General features: G+C 45.0%; 1 long non-coding RNA gene across 1 annotated transcript; it reads right to left on the reverse strand.

Annotated features, from left to right (window-relative positions):
* Nucleotides 1–1,440: 1,440 nt before the first annotated feature.
* LOC141107256 (uncharacterized) lies at nt 1,441–2,216 on the reverse strand. The gene is made up of 3 exons (XR_012235843.1): nt 2,094–2,216; nt 1,928–1,996; nt 1,441–1,491 (listed from the first exon to the last, which is right to left on the reverse strand). It is a non-coding gene; the product is annotated as an uncharacterized lncRNA (long non-coding RNA).
* Between the last annotated feature and the right edge of the window lie 21,739 nt (nt 2,217–23,955).

Below are 23,955 nucleotides of genomic sequence, written 5' to 3' on the forward strand. Positions count from 1 at the left end.
GGACTCAGAAGGACAGCCAGTCCAACCAGACGCGGGCAGGTCCAGGTCTTCGTCCACAGGCTGCAGTTGCAGGATGAAGACTTCACCTGTGAAGAAAAGAAAATACATTAGATAGATAGATAATACAATACACATACACATGGCTTCTTCACCCTAACATTATATAAAGGCAACGATCTCCCAGCCCTTGTAGACAATCCTGTAACATCTTGAGATGTTTTCACTTCCATCCATACCAGTTTTTGATATTTAGTGAGATGCACCTAATCAATTTGTGTGTAGGAGATAGTGGTGTCTGTGTCAATTCGCTGCATCATACCAAGTTTGCAGAGCTGTGCAGGAAGGTGTAGTACTACTTTACTGTACTCTGACCGGTGTGGAGCTGAGTGTCCTCCCCGGCCAGAGTACAAAGGGATTCCCCTCTACACATCGAGCAGTGTAAAGGGGAATCTCCCAAAGATTTTATCCGCTTGGTCGCACGGGCGGCTGGAGAAAATCTTAAGGTGTAATGGACGCCTAAGTGCTACTGCTAACTAATCTACCTCATCCAGACTGACTGACTTTGGCAAATATGGAGGATCAGTTGCACTTGCAGAAAAACATATCAGCTATACCAGCTTTTAACATTACACTCACCAAAGAGAAGCCATTCAAGCCATTGCATTTGGGATGACCTAATAAAAAGTTGTTTAATAAAATATAGCAGGCTATTTTTTAAAGTTGATAATTTTGTAAGGCCACTGATTGTTGAATAAATTAAGCCCCACTTCTGTTCTAGGCTAGGTAGGTTACTCACTCCTGGTCTAGGCTAGGAGGTATAACAGGTATAACATCATGAGAAAAGTGTTAATGCATGCATTAGGGGCATGCCAGAGATTGAACATGTCCAGGGACTGCCAGCCAATAGCTGGAGATTCTTTTCTGACACCCCCCCCCAGCCTGCTGTGTTATTCATAATGATTAACAGTGATTGGCTCAGACTGGGAATCTAAACTGCAGCAAGAAGGTGGCATGATCAGGGACATTGGGGAAATATTAACAAGCACAGGTCACGCTAACAGGAAGACTGGAATCATCTGCAGAGGGGAACTAATATAATTAATAGTTCCAGCTAAACCAAAGCCTTGCAGAATAAATCACAAGCTATTCTAGACAAGGTATGCCATCAGCATTTCATATTTAAAATACTATATTTGCCTGTAAAATACAAAAAAAGTTATGCTTACTCCCTGGATCTGCCGCGTCTGGCTGTTCCTCCGCATCCCCAGCAGCCTCTACAGGGCAGGTCTCCTCCACCCCCTGCTCAGCAGCTGTTGAGTAATGATAGAAAAGAACATTACAATCTGCAGTGTACAACAATCTCACACATTAGTACAAGAACATTGAAACATGTATGATCACTCAGCAGATACCAGCAAGATTATACTAACTTACATGTGAGCGTTGCTGCCTCAGCCTCCTCCTCAGTCTCCCCCTCTGACTGGATGACACCTATTTATAAAGGAGAAATGATGAACGTTAATAAACGTAAATAAATATACTGTAGTGTAAATAGATAAAATTAATTATCCATTAGCATGGCAATACAGGGCAGGTCACTAACGTTTATCTACAAGGCAGGGACATGCATTCACCATTTAGAAAAAATCATTTAAAAAAAAAACAAATACGATGCACTTACCTGTCCTGGTTCCAGCGGCGCCAGCGAGTGCTAGGTGCACTGCCACTGATCAGGCACCTCAGTTCAGAGCGGCCACGTTCTGTCAAATTACGTAAGTTACGCAATCGCTTGCGTTACCTGACAGAGCGTCGCAGAGGCTCTACCTGTCACTACATGAGCGAGAAACAATGACGCTGGAATCAACAATGGAAGGCTGGACAAATGGAAAAGGAACCACAGTATTAGTGTCACTACTACAGTACTTACTGCATGATGACGTGGAGGACTCCTGCTCCTCTGCCCTCTGCCTCCGGCGGCGCTGGGCCTGGAGACGATCTTTAAATAAAATCAAACACATCATGGTAAATGACTATGTCACGTCGCATGGTTGACAAAAAAAATTTCCTACACACAATGCAATGCTGACACCAACCCTGATGAGCAAGCAGTTTTTTTATCTCATCCTCCCCTACAGCTGCTAAGAGCTCCTTCTCATGGGGGAGGAGAGATACCTGCTTTCCTCTGCGCCCCGACTGCCTGCGTTTACGCGCTATGGAACTGCAAAACAAAAAGAGAAGAGAAACGGGTTCCACAATTAAACTACAATTGTAATCTGAAAATGACATCAACACATGAAACAAATGTAGAATGAACCCGTAGAATAAAACAATGCAAATGGAATTTTTGGATTAGGCACATTTTTTCATGTAGCACAAGGTTTGCACATTTATTTATTAACCAAATTTATTGTAAGAAAAACCTATGCTTTTTTGGTGCACAATAAATAATAAAAGGCAGGATAGGGATTGTGCCGAGTAAATGTCCATTGTGTCCACTCCAGTCCACCTTTCTATTACGCGCTTGTGTGAACTGTGTATAGTGTAAAATTTCCTTCCTTGTTTCTTTTGCAAAGCATTAACCCACTTGCAGATGTGGCCCCCCCCCATAGTAACTAAAAATATGGCGGGTCCGCAAGCTGGTTAAGTCCAGCCACCGTAACACTTTTTTATATATATACATATATATATATATATATATATATATATATATATATATATATATATATATATATATATATATATATATAACTTTTTTATTTTTCACTAACAAAAAATGTAAAACCCAGCGGTGATCTAATGCCACCAATAAAAGCTCTATATATGGCGGGAGAAGAGCATAAATTTCATTTGGGTAATACATCACAGGAGCGTGCAGTTTAAAGCTGCAATGCGCTAAATAGCAAAATATGGCCTGGTCAGAAAGGGGGCACAACCTACAGGTGGTCAGGTCAAGTGGAACTTAAAAGCACTTACTGCTCAGTTTAGTGATAACTAACTAAGAACAAATAACGGCATGGAAATATTCCTCTTAAAATGATTGTGGCGATAATATATAACATGTGCAACTGCAAACTATGTGTAGGCTAGGCACACCTATGCGCAAATTTGGTTTTTCACAGGAGGGAGGATAAATTGAAAATTATTTATTCCTTTTTAAAAAAAAAATTCACCTAACTTTACTGACATCAAATTGTGATAGCAATAACATATGTTTATATGTGTGTGTGTAAAATCAGTGCATTTTTTGGAGCTTTTATCATTGTATAAATTACAATGGTCCCGAAATGGCATCAAAAGTGTCCGATGTGTCCGCCATAATGTCGCAGTCACAATAAAAATCGCTGATCGCCGCCATTACTAGTAAAAAAAATTGTTAATAAAAATGCCATAAAACTATCCCTATTTTGTAGACGCTATAACTTTTGCACAAACCAATCAATAAACGCCTATTGCAATTTTTGTTACCAAAAATATGTAGAAGAATACATATAGGCCTAAACTGAGGAAAAAATTCGTTTTTTATATATTTGTTGGGGATACTTATATAGCAAAAAGCAAATAAAAACCGCAGAGGTGATCAAATACCACCAAAAGAAAGCTCTATTTGTGGGAAAAAAAGGACATCAATTTTGTTTGGGAGCAACGTCACACGAACGCGCAATTGTCAGTTAAAGCGTCGCAGTGCCGAATCGCACAAAGTGGCATGGTCATTTGGCAGCCATACCTCCGGGGCTGAAGTGGTTAAAATGTAAAAAAAATAAATAATCAGACACGTTACTTACCGTTTTATGTCGCTGAATTTTTTGCGACAGGCAGTCGGGTCACGCCGATGGCGATATGTCTCCTCCACCTTCCTGGAAATCTCCTCCCACTTTTCTCGCTTCCACTCCGCAGTGGTTTCCCTGGAGCGGGGGCCACACAGCTGCATCCAGCAAGGAAGCGTTTCCCTTACCAGGACCTGGGACTCAATATGAGTCCACATTAGGTTACGCTTCCTGCTGGATGCAGCTTGTGTCCCCCTCCTGCGCCCATTTTTGGATGCTGCCTTAGAAGGCCCAGGAACAGCCTCCTCCATGCTGCTAGTGCTGGAATGGGTTGCTGCTGGTGCTGCCATTGCCATTATCTCTCTAAGCCATACAGCGTCGGATTTTGCGGCCGCACTTCCGCACTTCCGATTGAGAAACGAATGTGAAAGTTTGGTTGGCTGACTGCTGGGGCAGAGTAGACCAATGCAATGAGCATGAACGATGAAGATTCGACACAGAAACTAAAACATGCAAACGTAAATGTGGCTTATGGTGTCTGTCAAAAGTTAGAAGATTTGACAGAGCAGCTAAACAAACTGTACGATGCTGCTATCGAACATTTCCGGTCAAATGCATCCCAGAAAATTCGACCGGAATGTACGATTGCGACGTCGTACAGTTTAGCTGCTCCGTCGAATCTACTTTGAACATTCGACAGACACCATAAGCCTTTAATGACCGATTCGACCTTAATTCATTTCGATTTTCGGACGAATGCAAGTTTTTAACGAAAAACGAAATAAAGAAAAACGAATTTCGGGAGTAACTAAATAAATTTATATTTCGGACGAAAACGAAATTCCAAAACGAAATATTTCAGTGTGCACATGTCTAGAGCATATAACACGGGTGCACCGGTGTGATAACACTAATTTAAATCTCTGCCCACCTATTTGGAGCTTTCCTAGCAGTCCAGGAGGTGAGCACTCTCAAGTGCGAGGTGTAATAATATTTCATAAAATCTGGAGCTCCTAGTCCCCCCTGATTTTATGAGCCATGACCACCGATCCCGCCACCCGGTGGGAAGCATTGTTCCAGATAAATCAGAGGCTTCTCCTCTGAAGAGCTTTAAATTGCGATAATGGGATTGCCACTGGGAGTGTCTCAAATAAATACAGCAGTTTAGGAAGTATCGACATTTTGAGAACATTGATACGACCCAGAAGGGAGAGGGGAAGAGTGATCCAATGGGTCAATAAGCAATTAATTTCTTTGAAAGGTTGGGGAAATTAGCTTGGTATAAAGTGGAATAAGATGATGTGAGCTGAACTTCCAGATACTTCAGTGAGTAGGAACACCAGTGGTAATTATAATTTTGTTGAAGTATAGCCAGTTGAGAGGAGGTGATATTAATAGGTAGGGCTTCTGTTTTGGCAGCGTTAATTTTGAAACCTGAGATTGTGTTAAAGGAGGATAATATGTTATGGAGGGAGGGGAGGGACGTGTGTGGATGCGTAAGCATTAAGAGAACATCATCTGTGAAGAGGGATAGCTTATACTCCCTCTGACACAGTTGTACGCCTGTAACATTAGAGCATCCACGTATGGCCACTGCCAGGGGTTCTAAGCTGAGAATAAAGAGTAAAGGTGACAAAGGGCATCCCTGTCTTGTACCATTGCTGAGGGAAAACATTGGTGATAGATGGGAGGGGAGTTGAACCTGGGAAGTGGGATTCAAGTATAGAGCTTGAAGGGCTTGTAAAAAGGGGCTAGAGAAACCGTATTTCAATAAAATTGCAAACATGAAGGGCCAACTGAGACGATCGGATGCTTTCTGGGTGTCCAAACTAAGTATCAAAGTGGGGCGTTTAGTTCTAGTTAATAGGTCAATAAGGTCTATTGTGCATTGCGTATTATTGCCTGTATGTCCCGTGGGACAAATCCCACCTCATCTCTATGTATCAGCGATGGCAATATCACTGAGAGTCTGTTTGCTAGTATTTTTGTGAATATTTTGTAGTCTGAATTTAAAAGGGCTATAGGGCGATAATTATCAGGAATGGACGGGTCTTTGCCAGGTTTTGGAATGACGGTGATGTATGCATGTAGGAAAGGGGAGTGAAGTAAGGTGCCTTTGAGCAGAGAGGAGAATAAGTTTAACATATGCGGGGCTAGAATTGGGGAGAAAGTTTTGTAAAAGGGATATGGAATTCCGTCAGGGCCCGGGGCTTTGTGCATAGGGAGTAGTTTCATCACGTCAGCCAGTTCTTCAGCGGTGATAGGCAAGTTAAGAGAAGAGGAGTGGTGCAGCGCTAGAAAATAAGTCTAAATGTCCCCATAAAGATAAAAATAACAATAGCTGAACAAAGTCCTCTTCATCAGAAGGAAGTGGTGACACTCTGTTTAGCGGGATCCATAATGAAAGGACACTCAGAAAGGAGATGTAAACACCATCACCAACACCCAAACAAACTGACCCTTACCATCAGTGTATGGGTTATACACGTGTATAGAAAACAGATAGCAAGAGGCAATCTTCCTGGGATAGACCAATGATCCTCCAGTGGAGTAGCATAAAAATATTCCTTTCCCTCTAAACCTTAGATATGGTCTGGGGACAATAGGTAGGGTTACGATCTGGTTGTACTATATGGTCAGGAATAGATAGGGATGGGTGAGGTTTAAGCTTATGAACCAGCATCCTATGTGGTTTATCCGCAAATTCATAAAACTTCTGCCTTGACCATAGCATGGACTTGGAGATTCTACTCATGTGTAAGGATTTAATTTGAATTTGAACAGATACCACCACCCGTGGACGGGCTATAGGGATGAGCTTCGTGTTCGAGTCGAACCCATGTTCAACTCGAACATCATCTGTGCGATCGTTCGCTGAATTGCAAACGATGTGGGCCGTTCGCACCAAATTCGTGTGGCGCGTCACGGCCTATAATTCACTGCGGCATCACAGTGCATTGCTGGCTGATTATTGGCCAAGCATGCACTATGACCCGCATGCTTGGCCAATCACAATGCCATCTGAACAGAGAGCCATAATTGGCCAAAGCCAAGGAGGCTTTGGCCAATTATGGCTCAGGGGATTTAGTACATGCCCCACACTATATAAGGCCGCCTACACGGCGGCCTTGTGTAGTGTGTGTTCCAGCGTTGAGATAGATAGACAGAGAGACAGTGTCATTTGATTTAAGTTAGATAGATTAGGCAGGACAGTCAGTGAGTTAGCTGCACTTATAGTATATTGTGTATATATATGCATCCCAGGTGTTGTGTGTATAGATATATATATATATATATATATATATATATATATATATATATATATATATATATATATATCTATACACTGTATTCAGTTTAGCTAGATCCGTTCCTGTTATCTTGCTACTTACAAGCAGGCTTGTCTTGTTACAGTATTTACAGCTACCTGAAGAAAATTGCTAGTGTTCTTTTGATCCTATTAGTACCACAATCAGGCAGCTAGACTATTTACAGTTAGTGTAGTGCGTCCTCCTCACAGTGTTCAGTTAAAGCTACAAGTTAGTTTAGTGTGACCTCTGCACAGTGTTCAGCTAAAACTACAAGTTGGTGTAGTGCACAGTGTTCAGCTAGAGCTACAAGTTAGGGTAGTGCATCCTCCTCACAGTGTTCAGCTAAAACTACAAGTTAGTGTAGTGCGTCCTTTGAACAGTGTTCAGCTAAAGCTACAAGTTAGTGTAGTGCGTCCTCTGAACAGTGTTCAGCTAAAGCTACAATTTAGTGTAGTGCGTCCTCCTCACAGTGTTCAGCTAAAACTACAAGTTAGTGTAGTGCGACTTCTGCACAGTGTTCAGCTAAAGCTACAAGTTTGTGTAGTGCGTCCTCTGAACAGTGTTCAGCTAAAGCTACAAGTTAGTGTAGTGCGTCCTCCTCACAGTGTTCAGCTAAAGCTACAAGTTAGTGTAGTGCGTCCTCCTCACAGTGTTCAGCTAAAACTACAAGTTAGTGTAGTGCGACCTCTGCACAGTGTTCAGCTAAAGCTACAAGTTAGTGTAGTGCGTCCCCCTCACAGTGTTCAGCTAAAGCTACAAGTTAGTGTAGTGCGTCCTCATCACAGTGTTCAGCTAAAACTACAAATTAGTGTAGTGCGAGTTCTGCGCAGTGTTCAGCTAAAGCTACCTGTAGAAGGTTGGTGGTGTTTTCTTGATCCTATCACTATCACAGGCAGCTAAATAAGCTACAAGTTAGTGTAGTGCGTCCTCCTCAAAGTGTTCAGCTAAAACTACAAGTTAGTGTAGTGCGAGCTCTGCACAGTGTTCACCTAAAGCTACCTGTAGAAGGTTGGTGGTGTTTTCCTGATCCTATCACTACTGCAGGCAACTAAATAAGCTACAAGTTAGTGTAGTGCAACCTCTGCACAGTGTTCAGCTAAAGCTACCTGTAGAAGGTTGGTGGTGTTTTCCTGATCCTATCACTACCACAGGCAGCTAAATAAGCTACAAGTTAGTTTTTTGCGAGCTCTGCACAGTGTTCACCTAAAGCTACCTGTAGAAGATTGGTGGTGTTTTCCTAATCCTATCACTACTGCAGGCAGCTAAATAAGCTACAAGTTAGTTCTTTGCGAGCTCTGCACAGTGTTCAGATAAAGCTACCCGTAGAAGGTTAGTGGTGTTCTCATACTACAGGCAGGCAGTTGATTTTGCTAGCTGCAGCATCAGTATATATATATATATATATATATATATATATATATATATATATATATATATATATATATCCCAGCTTAGTGCAGCTACAGGCCATTAGCATGTCTGGAAGGCCAACAAGGAGAGGCAGACAGTCACAAGCCAATAAAAGAGGGCAAGCAGGCTCTGTGTCTAGAGGCAACAGTGCTGGTCGTGGAGACAGTGCATCCTCATCAGCACGTGGCCGTGGGACATGCTTGGCCTTTTTTTCGGCAGCTGGCCGTGTTGAGCCGCAACATGCCGAAGACTTGGTCGAGTGGATGACCAAGCCATCCTCATCCTCCTCATCCTCTCTCACCCATGCTCAGGGTACTTTGTCTAGCAAAGCAGCTGCCAACGCGGCCTCCTCCCTCGGCTCAATGGCATCAGTGACTGCTTCCCTAGCCCCACCATGTCCTCCTGAGGAGTCCCTCGAACTGTTTGACCACAGTGTTGGGTACATGCTCCAGGAGGATGCCCAGCGTTTAGAAGGCTCTGATGATGCTACTGAGCTAGATGAAGGCAGTAACGTAAGCACGGACAGAGAGGGTGCCCAAGAAGGACAGCAATCTGACAGTCATGCTCCCCCTGCTGCAGCATACTGCCAGGTTTGCTCCAGTGATGAGGAGGGAGGGGATGATGAGGTCACTGACTCAACGTGGGTGCCTGGTAGGAGAGAGGAGGAGGAGGCACATCACAAATGAGGCAGGATGCCCTCCAGGGGCCAGCCTAAGGGCAGCACACTGACTCCGCATGTGCAGGGCGCTGCTGTCTTTGCGCGTTATTCCAAAAGTTCTTGGGTGTGGGCCTTTTTTGAGATGAGTGCATCAGATCGCACCGCTGCTATTTGCAACATATGTCTCAAGCGTATCTCGCGTGGCCAAAACATCTCCCACTTGGGCACCACATGCTTGACCAGACATATGTTGACCTGCCATGCAGTTCATTGGCAAGCGTATCTAAAAGACCCACACCAAAGAACAAAGAGGACCTCTCCTTGCTCCTCATCAGCTGAGATCTCCAACCCCACTATACCTTCAGTCCTCTCTGAGACCTGCACTGAGAGGAATGAAGGTGTAGAATTAGGTATGTCACAGCCAAATACTTGTGGGCAATCTGCTTTCGGTACACCGACGTCAGATTGTACCAGGCAAATTTCCCTGCCCCAGCTGCTGCACCACCAAAAGAAGTTCACTCCCAGCCATCCACATGCCCAGCGGTTGAATGCTAGCTTGGCAAAATTGCTAACGCTTCAACTGCTGCCTTTTCAGTTTGTAGACTCTGCCCCCTTCCGTGAGTTTGTGGAATGTGCGGTTCCTCAGTGGCAGATACCCAAACGCCACTTTTTCTCACGGAAGGCGATTCCGGCTCTCTACCGGCATGTGGAAGGCAATGTCCATGCCTCGCTGGACAGGGCGGTCAGCGGTAAGGTGCATATTACCGCTGTCTCATGGTCCAGCAGGCATGGACAGGGACATTACCTAAGTTTCACCGCTCATTGGGTGACTCTGCTGGCAGCTGGGAAGGATGCAGGACAAGGTGCAGTAGTGTTGGAGGTTGTTTTGCCACCACGCCTCCAAAATGCCACTACTAATGATTGTGACACACCTCTCTCCTCCAACCCCTCCTCTTCTTCTTCCTCCATGGCCTCTTCCTGTGCTTTGTCCTCGGAACCAGCGGTGCTCCGTAGGCATTCAAGGGGCTACGCAAGTACGCAGGCCAAAAGATGCCATGTGGTGCTTGAGCTGGTGTGCTTGGGGAACAGGAGCCACACTGGGGCAGAGGTTCTGCAGGGGCAGGTTCAGAGGTGGTTGATGCCATGCCAACTTAAGGCAGAAATGGTGGTTTGCAACAATGGCACAAACCTCCTCTCTGCCCTCCGACAGGGACAAATGACCCATGTGCCCTGTTTGGCACACGTCCTTAACTTGGTGGTGCAGCGGTTCTTGAGCAGGTACCCGGGCTTACAGGATGTCCTGAGGCAGGCCAGGAAATTGTGTGTGCTTTTCCGCCGGTCATATAATGCCAGTGCTCGGCTGGCAGACCTACAAAAGGAATTTAACCTGCCCAAGAACCGCCTAATCTGTGACATGCCCACCAGGTGGAACTCAATGTTGGCCATGCTGCAGCGGCTGCACATGCAGCAGAGGGCCATCATTGATTACCTGTGCGACTATGGCACCATGACAGGGTCAGGGGAGCTTGTTTTTTTTCCCCACGCCAGTGGGCCATGATCAGTGATGCATGCACTGTCCTGTCATCATTTGAGGAGGCCATGAGGATGGTGAGCAGTGACAGTGCATGCATCAGTGACACTGTCCCCCTTGTCCACCTGTTGGAGCACATTCTGCGTGGAATAATGGACAGGGCACTTGAGGCAGAACAGAGGCAGGAAGAGGAGGACTTCCTTAGCTCTCAAGGCCCCCTTTATCCAGACAGTGTTCCTGCGTGCCCGCTGATCACACAGGAAGAGGAAGAGGAGGAGGAGAAGGAGGAGGAGGAGGATTGTGTCAGTATGGAGGTGGAGCCTGGCACTCAGCATCAGCAGCAGTCTTTAAGGGATCAGTCCCAAGAAACACATGGACTTGTACGTGGTTGGGAGGAGGTGGCTGCGGACCATGTCGTCCTTAGTGACCCAGAGGACTCTGGACCAAATGCCTCAGCAAACCTACACTGCATGGCCTCAATGATCTTGTAAAGCCTGCGTAAGGATCCTCGTATTTGTGGTATTAAGGAGAAGGACCAATACTGGCTGGCAACTATCCTTGATCAACGTTATAAGGGTAAGGTTGCGGACCTTATCTTGCCGTAGCAGAGAGAGCAGAGGATGAAACATCTTCGGGAGGCCTTGCAGAAAGGTCTGTGCAACACGTTCCCAGAGACTGGGAGGTTACAAACTCCTGTTTCTGGACAACGTGTTGCTGAGGCTTCGGTCAGTCAAAGAAGGAGCGGTGGAGAAGGTGGCCGTCTGACTGATGCGTTCAGACAATTTTTTAGTCCGCAGCCCCAAGGTATGATCGGTTCCAGCAACCATCGCCAGCATCTGTTTTACATTGTGTAGGAATATCTAGGGGCAAGATCTGACTTGGACACCTTTCCCACCGAAAATCCTCTGGGTTACTGAGTCTTGAGGATGGATCACTGGCCAGAGCTTGCACAGTATGCAATTGAGCTACTGGCCTGTCCTGCATCCAGCATTCTTTCAGAACGCACATTCAGTGCTGCTGGAGGCTTTGTAACCGATCACAGGGTGCGTCTGTCCACCGACTCAGTCGATCGACTGACCTTCATAAAAATAAATCAGTCTTGGATCACCACCAGCTACCAAGCACCTGATGCTGATGTAACTGAATAATTTTTTTTGAAATCTCAGATCCCTTCAAAGACTACCTATGATGATGCTGAGTGACTATCCTGAGTAATTATCCTCTTCCTCCTCAATGATCATGCTGATAGCTTGTAAGAACATTTTTGGTTCTGGGCGCCGCCACCAGTGCCTAAGGCCCAATTTTTCAGCCCCTGTTTAACAGGGGTGTGTAATTACAATTTTTAATGCAATACTTTGCAGCAGGTCTCGTTCCTGCGTTCCAACTAGAGTATTTGTGAGGGGTTGCAGTGTTGTGTCACCAGCACCAGTGCCTAAGGCCCAATTTTTCAACCCCTGTTTAACAGGGGCGTGTAATTACAATTTTTGATGCAATACTTTGCATCAGGGCTCGTTCCTGCGTTCCAACTAGAGTATCTGTGAGGGGTTGCAGTGTTGTGGCACCAGCACCAGTGCCTAAGGCCCAATTTTTCAGCCCCTGTTTAACAGGGGCATGTAATTACAATTCTTGATCTAATATTTCACAGCAGTGCCTGTTTCTGCGCCCACCAAGAGTGAGTGAGGACTTAGTGTTGTGGCACCAGCACCACCACCACCAAAGGCTCAATTATTCTGCCCCTGTTCAACAGGGGCATGTAATTACAATTCTTGATCTAATATTTCACAGCAGGGCCCTGTGAGGGCTTACAGTGTTGTGGCCACAACACCTAAGGCCCAAATTTCTGCTGAGTATATAGGGCAGGCCCCTACTTTCAAACATCCACATCCACAGTCTTACAAACGACTCCTACTTGCAAACAGAAGGAGACAACAGGAAGTGAGATGAAATCTACCCTATAGGAAGGGAAGTTCTCTCCTGTAAGAGTTAATATGGAAAAACTTTTCTCCTTTCCACTGATGCTTTATCACCAATCCTTGTTTCACTAAAAAACCCAAATTTTCAAAAACATTTGTCATTGGGACAAAATGCGAGGTGAAATCTTCTGAAGAGGAGCACAGAAAGCAAAACAAATGTCACGGGGGTGATAACCCTTCCCTATGTTTTACAAAAAGCTTAAAATCAGATTTTTTGGCTGGAGCTACACTTTAAAAATTTACCAGTTCAAAATTACAAACAGATTCTACTTAACAACAAACCTACAGTCCCTGTCTTGTTTGCACCGCCTGTACACTGCTGTTCAGAGTATATAGGGCCTGGGGGCCCCACGCCTTTCCTTTTTTTAATTTGGGTGCGGGGTTCCCCTTAATATCCATACAAAGGGCCTGGTAATGGACTGGAGGGTACCCATGCCGTTTGTCTCACTGATTTTCATCCATATAGCCGGGACCCGACATTACATTAAAGCCACAAGCAGTTTTTAAATGACTTTTTTTCCTTTAAAAATGTCATTTTGTGCAGGGACTGTTCTAAGCATGATAAACACGCGCCACTTTACAGGCATACTATAGACACCCCCAGGTACGATATTTAAAGGAATATTTCACTTTTTTTTTACTTTAAGCATCATTAAAATCACTGCTCCTGAAAAACGTCCATTTTTTTAAAGTTTTTTTTTGCATTGATACATGTTCCCTGGGGCAGGACCCGGGTCCCCAAACCCTTTTTAAGACAATACCATGCAAATTAGTCTTTAAAATGAGCACTTTTGATTTTGAACGTTCGAGTCCCATAGACGTCAATGGGGTTCTAACGTTCGTGCAAATTTTCGGTCCGTTCGTAGGTTCTTGTGCGAACCGAACCAGGGGGTGTTCAGCTCATCCCTAGCGGGCTACTGTGGGAGAGCGGAGTAAGTGCACTTCTGCCATGCGCAGTTGGATCACAAGCTCTGATCTTTGTTTAATGGGTTCCCGCTTCATGTGTGATCCGGAAAAAATGCACTCACCTCTGAAAAAAGCCTTATGGGCCTCCCATAAAATTGATGTGTTCGAAACAGAACCTTCATTTAGCTGGAAATATTCTATTAGTTTCAGTTGGAGTCAGTCTTTGGTTTCCACATTCCGTAAGAGAGGCTTGTTAAGCTGCCAGTGGCATGTCTTGGGTAGTGCGGCATGTAAAGCCAGGTGCAGGGTAATGGTGGCATGGTCGGACCAAGTGATGGGGTTAATTTTGGAGGCGACAACATTAGGTATTAGAGGGGCGGAAATTAAAAAATGGTCCAGACGGGAGTACATCTTATGCGAGGGTAAAAAGTATATTGTCTGTGTGTGGGGTGTTTCACCCTCCATGCATCAAAAAGATTGTGAGATTAGCAAGATTGTATTAGCTTCCGGAAGGAAGTGGACAATTTGTGAGCTTGAAGTGGTGGGGTATTCTGAAAAAGGGCACGTCTGTCTGTATTGGGAGACATGCACATGTTAAAGTCACCCCCAACTATCATGAAGGGTTGCAAGAAGGATCGAAGAGAAATCCAATCTGGCCCGAATTGGGTGCATAAACATTAGCTAAGGTAAAGGACGTATTCAAGTGAACACAGCTCAGGAGAACATACCGACCATGGGGGTCTAGATTTGAGGCAAGAATTCTTATAGGTCAAGAGCGTTTAATCAAAATGGCTACTCCAGCCTTCCCTGAAAGGTCAGAGGCCACAAAAACAGTAGGGAACAGTTTGGAGGCAAATTTAAAAGAGCCCCCCTGGACAGAAATGTGTCTCCTGAACCATGACCACATCAGCTCCAGAGGATTTGAATTCCTTCAGGAATATCTATCGCTTACTTAAGGAATTCAAGCCCTTTACATTACATGAAAAAAAATTTAAAGCCATGAGATACCTTTGGAGTAAGAATCTGACATTAACTTAACACAATATATAAGTAAGGAACACCGTAGTGCAAGAAGTCTGTAATATAACATAGATGAGTCCATCTCAAATAATCATAAGACAGTGAATGAACAATCAATAACCTGATACAAAAAACGAAAACAGGTCAAAAAAGGACCTGATAAGAAAAGGAAAAAGAAAAAAAAAGAAAAAAACAAAAATTGAAAAAAAAAAAAACGGTTTAAAAGCCTGAAGGTGAAAAAACCTTCAGGAGACCATGGCAGCAGACCATGGACATATAGATGAGCATGATGGTCAGCAAAAATGAACGGAACGGGTCCCGTTCCTTCAAAGGAGTCAGTACCTTAAACAATAATCATATTTCGGTAGAAACAAATTAAAACAGAACAAACCGGAACCTCATAGACATCAAGGTAGGCCAATGTCTTGGAAGTAGGGCCTTCAGGAACGAGGAAAGGGAGAGCAGTCCAGGTAATCTGACTGGAACAAAAAAGAAGATCATTTCAAGAGGGCAAGGTGACTTCAAGTGGGGGTCTGGTTGAGTTGGAGCACTGAGGGGTAGAGAAGGCCTTCTGGTGTCTCAGACGAAACAGGGTCCAAATCATTGCAGGAGCTTGAAGGAGTTTGGGGATCAAAATTAGAGGTGGTGGTGGAAGATCCTCCTCAGGGATAGACGACAGCCCCAGGTTACGAATAAAGGCCTCGCATTCATGCAAGTCTCTGATTGAGTATTGTGTTCCATCTCTTGAGGCTGAAAGTCGGAAGGGGAACCCCCATCTGTAAGGCACTTGGTGCAGCTGAAGGTGCAATGTTATTGGACGGCCTTTTAGCTAGAGTGATGGGAGACAGATCGCTGAAGATTTGGATTTTGGATCCTTTAAGGTCAATGCTGTTTTTGTTATGTGTGGCCACCGTGAGAGCTTCTTTACTGTCATAGTAGTGGAAGCAGACTATTATGTCTCTTGGATTGGACCCAGGGGGTGGTTTTGGAGCCAGGGATTTATGGGCCCTGTCCAGGTGCCAGTCAATGTCCGGTATGTGCGATGCTATAGTGACAAAGAGGCCCAGAAGGTAGGCATGTAATTCCTTGTCGGAGACTAGGGATGAGCTTCGAGTTCGAGTCGAACTCATGTCGCGAACAATTTGGGGTGTTCGCGGCAAATTCGAATGCCGCGGAACACCCTTTAAAAGTCTATGGGAGAAATCAAAAGTGCTAATTTTAAAGGCTTATATGCAAGTTATTGTCATAAAAAGTGTTTGGGGACCCGGGTCCTGCCCCAGGGGACATGGATCAATGCAAAAAAAAGTTTTAAAAACGGCCGTTTTTTTTTTTTTTTTTTAATTGTTTATTTTTCAAAAAGTTTTAACAATTATAAAACATTGTTTCATAAGGTACAGAGATCAAGCCAAGTTAGCATCAAAGAAGAAATTATCAATATCAAAACAATAGACAAAATAAAATAATATAATACATCTTTATGGGGATACCAGTATAGTCAAGTGTCAGCGGCTTCCATCAATGGATCATCTCAACAAAAAAATGTCCATACCATATCTAGATTTGGGTCAAGAACAAAATAAAATAAAATAAAATAAAATAAAATGTGTCAACTGCACAATCGGATATAAAGGATGGTCAAAGGGTATTTCTAGCAGACTTTTAAAAAGGTGTGACAACTGCAGGTTCTGAGGAGAATATTGAAATATCCCAAGCCTTCCATATTCTGTCAAATAGGAGGGAGTTACCTTCAATCTTAGCAGTCATTTGCTCCATCCTGCGTATATCTGCTATTATGGAGAGGGTATGATGTAAAGTGGGGGTGGAGGTAGAGAGCCAGAGCCTAGGAATGGCTCTTTTTGCTGCTAATAATATGAATGATGCAAGTTTCTGTGATGATTTGGGAATATCCGGGAAAGGAAGACTCAGAAGAAAATGTATGGGATTTAATGGAATGGTTGCAGAAAGGATCGTTTGTAATAATCTTTGAACCTCGCTCCAATATGGCCCTAGGATGTGGCATTCCCAAAAGATGTGGAGGAGGGTTCCAACAGACTGACCGCATCTCCAGCACAGTTTAGAAAGGGTAGAATTCTGGGCATGTAGCAAATCAGGAGTTCTGTACCACAAGAATATTATCTTGGTAGCAGTTTCCCTATGTGCTACACATCTTGAGACTTTTGAAGATGATTCCCAAATTTTCCCCCAGTCTAACAGTGAGATTGGACGATTTAACATCTTAGACCATTTTACCATGTAGTTATGTGAGGTGTCAGTTAGAGGGGGTACTGCGTGGAGCATTTTATAAATAACTGAAATTAGTTTAGTTTCATATGGGCCATTTGCACATAGTATTTCGAAGTCTGTAGGTTTTTCTAAGGACAATGAAGGTGAAATGGTATGGAAAAAATGTTTAATTTGTATATAAAAGTATTCCATAGAGGCGAGGAGATCGTGTTTTTTTTGGAAATCTAGGAATGATAGTAGTATGCGTGTAACCGGATGTACCAAATGTCGCAGCTGAAATATACCCGCTTGAGTCCATGGGGTTGTTCGTACAAAAGACAGTCCATCTGGGATGTCTGGGTTAAAAAGGACGTTTTGAAGCGGGGAACACGGTGAGGAAAGAGAGAACTTATCTGCACATCTCTTCCAGATAGATAAAGTAAAAAGCATCGGGGATAAACAAAGAGATCTCAATTGGGTTGTGAATTTATTTGAGAAAGGCCATAACAGGTAACAGGGATGTACTGGAGCCGTGATCCCCATTTCAATTTCAGCCCACCTACTTGGAGCTTTCCTTGAGGTCCAGGTAGTCAATACCCTGAGGTGGGAAGCGTAATAGTACTTGATGAGGTCAGGGGCGGCCAACCCCCCTTTATTTTTGGGGGCGAAGACTACTGATTGGGCAATTCTATGGGAGGCATTATTCCAAATAAAATTAAGGCACTTTCTCTGGAGATTTTTCAGCTGCGAGATTGGGACTGGAATTGGTAATGTTTCAAATAAGTACAGCAGTTTGGGCAGTATCGACATTTTGAGGACGTTGACTCTACCCAGGAGAGAGAGTGGGATGGGGGTCCAGAGGTTTAGAAGTCTTGAGATTTCTGCAAATATAGGAGGGAAGTTGGCCTGATAGAGTGAATTGTATGAGGGGGTAAGATGAATTCCTAAGTATTTCAAAGATGTTTGACACCACCTATATTTAAATCTGTTTTGCAGAGAGCTAAGCATGTCTGGGGGTATATTGATTGGGAGGGCTTCTGTTTTAGTCTGGTTAATCTTAAAACCGGACAAGGCTCCAAAGGTGGATAATATATCATGTAGAAAGGGTAGGGAGGTGTCGGGACTGGTGATGGTCAGTAAGATGTCGTCTACAAAAAGGGATAATTTGTAGTCTTGTTGGCGTAAAGAAACTCCCTGGACTTCAGGGTGGGATCTGATGGCTGCTGCTAATGGTTTGAGACTTAATATAAACAGCAAGGGTGATAAAGGGCATCCTTGTCTGGTGCCATTGCTAAGGGTAAATCTTTGTGATGTGTGGGAAGACAACTGGACTTGAGATGTGGGGTGAGAATAAAGGGTTCGTAAGGCTTGTATAAAGGGGCCTGAAACTCCAAATTTGGCTAGGACTGCAAACATAAATGGCCAGCTCAAACGATCAAATGCCTTTTGTGCATCTAAGCTTAGTACTATAGTGGGACGTTTAGTTTTAGTTATTAAATCGATTAAATCTATGGTTCTTCTCGTATTATCTCCAGCATGTCTTGTGGGTACGAAACCCACCTGGTCTCTATGAATCAGGGTTGGTAATAGAGGGGAAAGTCTGTTAGCTAATATTTTGGTAAAAATGTTATAGTTCGAATTTAATAAAGCAATGGGGCGATAGTTATCTGGTAATGCGGGAACTTTACCCGGTTTAGGTTACGTTATGTTAGCATGTAGGAACTGTGAGTGTGGAATGGTACCTTTAAGCAAGGAGGAGTATAGAGATAGGAGATAAGGTGTTAAGGTCTGTGAGAACGTTTTAAAGTAGGTATACGGAAGGCCATCAGGGCCCGGGGATTTGTGAGCTGGCAAATTTTTAATCACTTCTCCTGTCTCTTCTACAGTGATCGGGGAGTTGAGAGATGTGATTTGTTCAGCGGAGAGTTTGGGTAATTTTAGAGAAGACATGAAATCGTCAAAATGGGTTTGTGAGAATTGAGGATGTGAGTCTGGGCCTAAGCAGTTATACAATCTAGAATAAAAATCCCCAAAGACTTTTGACATAGTTTTGGGACAATATGTGGGAGTACCATCAGGCTGCGTCAAGTGGTCAGGGATTGCTAGAAAGGGCCGTGGCTTCAGCTTGTTAACTAGCATTTTATGTTGCTTGTTTGCAAAATCATAGAATTTCTGTTTGGCCCATAGCATAAATTTAGAGATTTTGTGCAAGTCAAACGACTTGATTCGGTCTCGGATAGCCGTAACATTCCTTAGTTTTTCCACCGTGGGGGATACCAACAGGCGCCTTTCCACATTCCGCAATTGAGTAAGTAAGTCAATTTTAAGTTTTGCAGAGTCTCTCTTTAAGCGGAAGCTCGCAGATATACATTCACCTCTAAAGAAAGCCTTGTGGGCCTCCCACAAGGTGGAAATCTCCGAGACCAATCCATCGTTAATTTAAAACGGCTGTTTTTTCAGGAGCAGTGATTTTAATAATGCTTAAAGTCAAAAAATAAAAGTGTAATATTCCTTTAAATTTCGTAGCTGGGGGGTGTCTATAGTATGCCTGTTAAGGGGAGCATGTTTCCCGTGTTTAGAACAGTCTGACAGCAAAATGACATTTCGAAGGAAAAAACCCATTTAAAACTACTTGCGGCTATTGCATTGCCGACAATACACATAGAAGTTCATTGATAAAAACGGCATGGGAATTCCCCACAGGGGAACCCCGAACCAAAATTAAAAAAAAAAAAAAATGACGTGGGGTTCCCCCTAAATTCCATACCAGACCCTTCTGGTCTGGTATGGATTTTAAGGGGAACCCCGCACCAAAAAAAAAAAAAACGGTGTGGGGTCCCCCCAAATATCCATACCAGACCCTTATCCGAGCACGCAACCTGACAGGCTGCAGGAAAAGAGGGGGGGGACGAGAGTGCGCCCCCCCTCCTGAACCGTACCAGGCCACATGCCCTCAACATTGGGAGGGTGCTTTGGGGTAGCCCCCCAAAACACCTTGTCCCCATGTTGATGAGGACAAGGGCCTCATCCCCACAACCCTGGCCGGTGGTTGTGGGGGTCTGCGGGCAGGGGGCTTATCGGAATCTGGAAGCCCCCTTTAACAAGGGGACCCCCAGATCCCGCCCCCCCCTGTGTGAAATGGTAAGGGGGTACTTACCCCTACCATTTCACTAAAAAACTGTCAAAAATGTTAAAAATGACAAGAGACAGTTTTTGACAATTCCTTTATTTAAATGCTTCTTCTTTCTTCCTTCATCTTCTTCTTCTTCTGGTTCTTCCTCCGGTGTTCTCATCCAGCATCTCCTCCACGGCGTCTTCTATCTTCTTCTCCTCGGGCCGCTCCGCACCCATGGCATGGGGGGAGGCTCCCGCTCTTCTCTTCATTTTCTTCTCTTCTTCCTTCTTCTCTTCTTCATTTTCTTCTCCGGGCCGCTCCGCACCCATGCTGGCATGGAGGGAGGCTCCTGCTGTGTGACGGCGTCTCCTCGTCTGATGGTTCTTAAATAACGGGGGGCAGGGCCACCCGGTGACCCCGCCCCCTCTGACGCACGGGACATAACGGGACTTCCCTGTGGCATTCCCCGTGACATCACAGGGAAGTCCCGTCAAGTCACCATGTGTCAGAGGGGGCGGGGTCACCGGGTGGCCCTGCCCCCCGTTATTTAAGAACCGTCAGACGAGGAGATGCCGTCACACAGCGGGAGCCTCCCTCCATGCCAGCATGGATGCGGAGCAGCCCGGAGAAGAAAATGAAGAAGAGAAGAAGGAAGAAGAGAAGAAAAGGAAGAGAAGAGCGGGAGCCTCCCCCCATGCCATGGGTGCGGAGCGGCCCGAGGAGAAGAAGATAGAAGACGCCGTGGAGGAGATGCTGGACGAGAACGCCGGAGGAAGAACCAGAAGAGCCAGAAGAACCAGGATGAAGATAGAAGATGAAGGAAGATAGAAGAAAGAAGAAGCATTTAAATAAAGGAATTGTCAAAAACTGTCTCTTGTCATTTTTAACATTTTTGACAGTTTTTTTAGTGAAATGGTAGGGGTAAGTACCCCCTTACCATTTCACACAGGGGGGGCCGGGATCTGGAGGTCCCCTTGTTAAAGGGGGCTTCCAGATTCCGATAAGCCCCCCGTCCACAGACCCCCACAACCACCGGCCAGGGTTGTGGGGATGAGGCCCTTGTCCTCATCAACATGGGGACAAGGTGTTTTGGGGGGCTACCCCAAAGCACCCTCCCAATGTTGAGGGCATGTGGCCTGGTACGGTTCAGGAGGGGGGGCCGCACTCTCGTCCCCCTCCTTTTCCTGCGGCCTGCCAGGATGCGTGCTCGGATAAGGGTCTGGTATGGATTTTTGGGGGGACTCCACGCCATTTTTTTTTTTGGCGCGGGGTTCCCCTTAAAATCCATACCAGACCTGAAGGGTCTGGTATGGAATTTAGGGGGAACCCCACGTCATTTTTTTTTAAATTTTGGCCGGGGTTCCCCTTAATATCCATACCAGACCTGAAGGGCCTGGTATGGAATTTAGGGGGACCCCCACGTCATTTTTTTTTTAAATTTTGGTTCGGGGTTCCCCTGTGGGGAATTCCCATGCCGTTTTTATCAATGAACTTTTATGTGTATTGTCGGCAATGCAATAGCCGCGAGTAGTTTTAAATGGGTTTTTTCCTTCAAAATGTCATTTTGCTGTCAGACTGTTCTAAACACAGGAAACATGCGCCCCTTTACAGGCATACTATAGACACCCCCCAGCTACGAAATTTAAAGGGATAATACACTTTTATTGTTTGACTTTAAGCATTATTAAAATCACTGCTCCTGAAAAAACGGCCGTTTTTAAAACTTTTTTTTGCATTGATGCATGTCCCCTGGGGCAGGACCCAGGTCCCCAAACACTTTTTATGACAATAACTTGCATATAAGCCTTTAAAATTAGCACTTTTGATTATTTATGTTCGTGTCCCATAGACTAACGGTGTTTGCTCGTTCAAACAAACTTTTTTCCTGTTCGCATGTTCTGGTGCGAACCGAACAGGGGGGCGTTCGGCTCATCCCTATCGGAGAATGTTTCAGGGATTCCACGGATCCTCAAGTTTTGACGACGTTCCCTATTTTCTATGTCTTCCTGTTATAGTTGGATCTGGGATACAGTATGCTTGAGGACCACATTGTTCTCTTCTAGAACATGCACATATTGCACAATTTCATCAAATTTGTTTTCTAAGGTGTCAGTGCATGCACCTAATTGGTCTATTTCCCCCCTGAGTTCCTGGGCAATTTTCCCAACTTCTTTGGAAATGTTGCGGGTCATATCCTGTAGCAGGGCCTGTAATTTTAAGTCCAGTACTGCTTGTTCTGTGACTGATTCAGCAGGATCTGACTGCTGGGGTGGTGGATCTGTGTGGAGGGTACCTGGGGTAGCTGCGAGGTGGTCCGTGGCATCCAGCGGGTCTGCTGGAGTACTCGAGGCCAGGGATTGTGACCTAAGCAGGAATGTCGGAGGCGGATTAAATCCTTGATATATGTGCTTTGGGAATCCAATCTTTCCCATGTGGTGCCCGGAGGGTTCCGGAGGCAGGTGGTGTGAATCCTGTGGCTGTGTAAGCTATAGAAGTGGTGCAGGATTACGGAGAGGAGGAACAGGGACTGGAGCTAGTCTCTCACGTGTCCGCCATCTTGCTCGCCACGCATGCGCCTCCGAGTTGTCATATTTTGGGTGCTCAGAACCAGCCTATACATTTGAGACAACACATGACCCAGCTCTGATAAGTTGACACACTATTCCTCAAAAGTAGTAAGCGGGTTCGCTGGCCTAATCTGGTGCTTCTACTTATTGAACAAGTCTGTCAGTTGATGGTGTTTCCATACAGCCATTGGTACTTCCACCTGTATTCGAACCAAATCCACCAATGAAAGCAATTTACTCTGTGGGGCCACGCCAGCGCAATTACCCTTCCCATCCATTCCCCAGCGATTTAAACTCCCTTTCTCTTCCCCCAGGGAAAACCAGGGGAATCCTTCCAATGGTGTTATAGGGGATGTTGGGAGGGGGGGCAAACTTTCCCGTACTGTTCATTCTATCCCTAATGGATAGTGTTGTCTTCATCAGTGGTGATGTATATTCCAACAACCCCCTATAAAAAAAAGAGAATCCAGGGGGCTCCGGCAGTTCCTACCTGCTAATGTTTTCTCCAAGGGCACCCAAATTTTACTAGCAAAGTCATGGCACCAGTTCATTATACGAACCAGGGCCATGGCTCTGTAATAAAACGCTATATCCGGGAGTCCCACTCCACCCTCCTGTTTTGGTCTCCTAAAAATCTTGTTTGCCAACCTGGGATGTTTATCTCCTCACACAAAGATCATAAAAGCCCTTCGTTTTTGTTTAACCACATGCCGACCGGGCCATAGCCGAAAGACGACTGCAGCGCGGTTGGCTTATCCTGGGAGGACATCCATGGACGTCCTCCCAGAATCCTGCTCCCATGCGCCCCCTGGGTCACTCACCGGGACTTCCAGACTCGGCGCATCACAGATCACGGTAAATGGGTGCTGACAGCGGTCGTTTACCACGTGATTGCTCCATCAAATGACGGAGCAATCACTTCTAAACAAACCAGTGTCACATCTGGTTCCTCTCTCCCCTCCCCGTACCTATTGGTACAGTGCGAGGGGAGAAGGGAAAGATCAAGTGCTGCAGTGCTGTGGGCTGGATGTGTAGTGCCCACAGCGCTGCTCTGTGCCCAATCCAGCCATCCATCCCATCTATGCTCACAGAAGTACTCATCCATTCATCCATCCCATCCATACTCATCCATGCTCAGAAGTACTCATCCATCCATCCATCCCATCCATACTCATCCATGCTCAGAAATACTCATCCATCCATCCCATCCATACTCATCCATGCTCAGAAGTACTCATCCATGCTCACAGAAGTACTCATCCATTCATGCTCACAGAAGTACTCATCCATCCATACTCACAGAAGTACTCATCCATCCATCCCATCCATGCTCACAGAAGTACTCATCCATCCATGCTCACAGAAGTACTCATTAATCCCATCCATACTCATCCATGCTCAGAAGCACTCATCCATCCCATCCATACTCATCCATGCTCACAGAAGTACTCATTCATCCATACTCATCCATGCTCAT

Source organism: Aquarana catesbeiana, linkage group LG09, assembly GCF_042186555.1.
Source record: "Aquarana catesbeiana isolate 2022-GZ linkage group LG09, ASM4218655v1, whole genome shotgun sequence".
Classification (NCBI taxonomy): domain Eukaryota; kingdom Metazoa; phylum Chordata; class Amphibia; order Anura; family Ranidae; genus Aquarana; species Aquarana catesbeiana.